Source organism: Elephantulus edwardii, unplaced genomic scaffold (assembly GCF_000299155.1).
Source record: "Elephantulus edwardii isolate Elephantulus edwardi_28Jun2011 unplaced genomic scaffold, EleEdw1.0 scaffold00036, whole genome shotgun sequence".
Lineage (NCBI taxonomy): Eukaryota > Metazoa > Chordata > Mammalia > Macroscelidea > Macroscelididae > Elephantulus > Elephantulus edwardii.
Window position 1 is genome coordinate 3,608,255 of NW_006399786.1, and position 4,219 is coordinate 3,612,473.

Genomic DNA, 4,219 nt, shown 5'->3' on the forward strand with positions numbered 1-4,219 from the left:
TGTTGTACATAGGGTCGCTATGAGTCGCAAGCGACTCGACTGCACATAACAACAATATATAAGTGCGAAGTTCCCTATTTTGATAGGATACAATGTCAACTCACAACATCATGCTTTTATTCAAATAAAGGACTTATCTTCCCAAACACAAACAGAAGTGCAAGGTTTGGCTGTGCCACAGAAATAGCGGTCTTCAGACTGAAGAAAGTGGGCCAACTGTGCAAGCTCCTGACGTCTTCCTCCCTCCTCATGCCTCCTCTCACCCATAGACCCCGACGATCGTCGGGCAGCAGGGACTGGGGGTCCCTCTCCCGCCTTCGCCAGAGGCGCCTGGACGCCCAGTCGCGCAGCTCTGCGAGGTCGCAAGCCGAAGCCCAGCTCTCTGCCTTGTCCTCGTGGACAGTCTCCTTCGAAATCCCAAACCCCTCCCATATCTGTGGACACTTCATCCCCAAAAACGGTTCTCCCACAACTCGAGGCGCCAGGAGGGCGGAGGCAGCTGGAAGTGATTTCGGTTTATTCCAGCCGAGGGCTAGCACCTCCCAGCACCCCTCGGAGAAGGGTGACCCCAGCCGCCCCGCCCCCAGGCCGGAGCTTCCAGGGGCCAGGACACCCCTTTCACTCCACAGCTCGGAAGCCAGAGAGGGAGGGATTGTTTGTATACCAACCCCTCCCGATCCGCGCCCCGGCTCCGCCCCCCGCGCGCATGCCCGGATGTGCCCTCCCCTCCCCCAGGCCGCGTCGCGGCTCCACACCCCGCCCAGCCGTGCGTCCTCGCCGGCGGCGCGTCCGGAGGCGTGGCGGACGATGACGTAAGGGACGTGCCCTGTATATGAGGTCGGGGAGCGGCTGAGTCGGCCTTTACCGCCCGCTCCCCCCTCTCCCTGAGCCCTGCTCTTGCTGCAGCGCGCTCGCTCAGAGCTCCGGCTCCTGCTCAGCTAGCGCCGCCGTCGTCTCCTTGTCGCCATCATGATCATCTACCGGGACCTCATCAGCCGTGAGTTCTTGCGGAGCCACCCTGCTGCCTGAGTTCGGGGGTGGGGGAGGAGGAAGGGGATGGGGAAGCCGCTGTCTGAGCTTCGCGGCCTTGATGGCGAGTAGGGCGTCGGTCCTGGGGCGCGTTCCGGGGTCTCGAGCGCCCGGGAAGAGCGGGGGCCGCGTGCGAGGAGGAGAAATGGCGCGGGACCTGTCAGTCCGGCGCCCCGTGACGCGCGGTTCTCTGTCCCAACGCAGATGATGAGCTGTTCTCCGACATCTACAAAATCCGGGAGATCGCAGGCGGACTGTGCTTGGAGGTGGAGGGGAAGGTGAGTGCGTGTGGCAGGCCGGGCGGCTCGGGTTTCCGCTTCCCCCACCTCGGTTGTTCAATCCTCGCCGCCGCCGCCTGGTGGAGAGACGTCTTTCCGGGCTTGGGTTTTTCTAGAAAAGTGGAGGCGGAGCTGAACCTGGAAATAGGTCTGCGAACCGGGCGCACAGCCTGCCTTGGACGTGCTGGCCCTGGTTCGGGAGTACAAGAAGTCACTGCCTCGGCTCGCCTCCGCCCTCACCCTCCAACCCCAGAGTCGCTTTGATTCCAAAGTAAAAGATGTCAATTGCTTTTCTTTAATACCCAGATGGTCAGTAGGACGGAGGGTAACATTGATGACTCGCTCATTGGTGGAAACGCCTCTGCTGAAGGCACCGATTGTGAAGGAACCGAAACCACAGTAATCACTGGTGTTGACATCGTCATGAACCATCACTTGCAGGAAACCAGCTTCACAAAAGAAGCTTACAAGAAGTACATCAAGGATTACATGAAATCGTAAGTGTTGGGGTCTCTGATCGTTCAGGACCTAGGGTTTGAAGTTTGTAAACAGTCCTTGTTGTGAAAGCCTGGACTGTATGGCATGCTCATGGTTGGTAGAGAGCAAGTTGCTTTTTCTTAAATTTGGGGTTCTTAGGGAAAAAAATGTTGCACTGCTCAAGATTCAACATTTTAACCTAATAATGAAATCTTATTTTTAGACTCAAAGGCAAACTTGAAGAACAAAAACCAGAAAGAGTAAAACCTTTTATGACGGGGGCTGCAGAACAGATCAAGCACATCCTTGCTAATTTCAAAAACTACCAGGTAAAACAGAATAGATAATTTTAACTGAGAAATAAAACTTTAAAAAACCCACATAGTCATTTTAAGTTTAAGTCCTGTTTAAAAGCTTCCAGTGGCTTTTTCATCTTTATGACAACCACCCCACCCCCCCAAAAAAAAAGCACTCCAAATTTCTAGGCTTTTGCAATTCTGACAAAAAGGTGTTTAACCATATGGTATGCTACATTAATGGCAGCCATATGTTCTGTAAACTTGTTGGAATTACATGAGTGGGGTTGAAAACAGACTAACAGGAATTTTAAAGTGCACTAGATTGTTTTAGACTATTATTTTGGTCATTAACTAATTGAACAGACCTTTGTAATCTCTCAGAGCAGAGCCTTTGAGTTACTAAAGATATACTTCATTAAACTGTTAGAGTTTTTAACCAACTTTTGGTTTATTATAATTTGAGGTTTGTCTTGATACATGATAAAATAAAATGCTCTAATTGTGGATATGTATTTGCTTTCCAAGTTCTTTATTGGTGAAAACATGAATCCAGATGGCATGGTTGCTCTGCTGGACTACCGTGAGGATGGTGTGACTCCATTCATGATTTTCTTTAAGGATGGTTTAGAAATGGAGAAATGTGTAAGTATGAGGAGACTGGTCAATATTCATAATATAAAAACAGTATCTTTTTAGGTATGACTGCTTGGTTTGTGTTAACTGTGATTCTCCAGCAGTCTTTTTTTAACATGGGTCTAGTTTTTCTTTACTTGAGGGTGGGATGTCTGAACAGGGTATGTTTGACATGTTTAAAGAAGTTCCGGGAAACTTTTCTAAGGCAGTTTTGACTCGTGACTGGAGAGACAAGGCACTTTTGTTGGTCCGTAATAGAAACGACCTGCTTAAGTCAGATTGCTTTTCTCTCTACATTTTGCCACACGTGTCACTTTTTGACCACTGGCAACATTCAGCTTTTTAGTTGGGTTCAACAGCTGGCTGTTGAATTGAGCATATAAATGGTGGCATGCAGTGGTTTCGTGTACAGAGCTGTCCAAAAAAGTAAGCACTACAAGCTGACTTATCAAAGGGCCTGGTCTGCAGTTTTGTTAGTAAAGTTGGAGTTTGTGCTCAGAGGGTCTTTGGGGTGCTGCTTGTGTGATGGTAGAAAAGGATGTTCTGCATCCACTGATAGACCTAGAACAATCTGCTGTTGTTCTTTTGGTTTGCACTAGGATGCAAAAGAAAAATTCCCTGCGCTTTCTGTCTGTCGTCGTGACAGTCCGGATTGAATGAGGGAGTACATCTGCAACCTGGGGCAGCTGAGTGCTTTCCACATTGGGAGAGTGTTAATGTTTTTTCTTTTTCTTACAGTAACAAATTTGGCACTTCTTTGGATCCATCACCTGTCATCTGATCTGGCTGCTACGTTTCATCACCACACCAGGACTTCGACAAATGGGACTGAGATACCATCTTGAGCTCTCCATTTTAATTTTGACCTTCATTGATTTGGAGCGGAGGCATTTTTTTTAAAGGGAAAAAATGTCATAGGTTGTCTAAAAATAAAGTGTGTTTAAACTCACTTGAGAATGCCTTGTAGTTGAATATATTTAACTTTATTCTCTTGCTCCTGGAGCAGCCTGAGCCAGGCTACAGATCATAAAGTCAGAGGCTGTGTTCAGATGACTTCAGCTAAGCAACTTCTGGGACTAGAATATAGCCACAAGAATCAAATCTTAATTCTGAGGAATTTGTAGCAGTGCCAACATTCGAAGTGGATCCTTAACACATCTCATCACCACAATGGAAGTGGTTAACTTTGGAAGACATTACCAAAAGAATAAAAAGAGACTAATACAATTGGGAGCCAAATGTTGTCTGAACTTATTTCTTTTAAATGGGGTAGCACTAGGTTCTAGAGAAAGTCTGCTGTTGTGACTGAGATGCTAATGAGAACAGGAATGGGGATATTTTCACATAACTGAGCTTAATTTCTTTTAAATGGGGAAAAGTCCTGACACTTAAAATATGTCCCGTTTCACTGGAACATGGCTATCCTAGCTTGCTTGTTGATAGTCTGGCTACTTTTTGTAGGTGGAATTCCCAAAATAGCTGGCCTTTGATAAAGAAATTTGA

At 47.7% G+C, this 4,219-nt stretch overlaps 1 pseudogene across 1 annotated transcript; it reads left to right on the forward strand.

The window, feature by feature from the left end:
- Positions 1–969: 969 nt before the first annotated feature.
- On the forward strand, positions 970–3,497 carry LOC102871169 (annotated as a pseudogene). Its single transcript, XR_438861.1, has 6 exons — positions 970–997; positions 1,234–1,307; positions 1,614–1,804; positions 2,008–2,113; positions 2,609–2,725; positions 3,316–3,497. The product of XR_438861.1 is annotated as a translationally-controlled tumor protein-like (transcript).
- Positions 3,498–4,219: the final 722 nt, after the last annotated feature.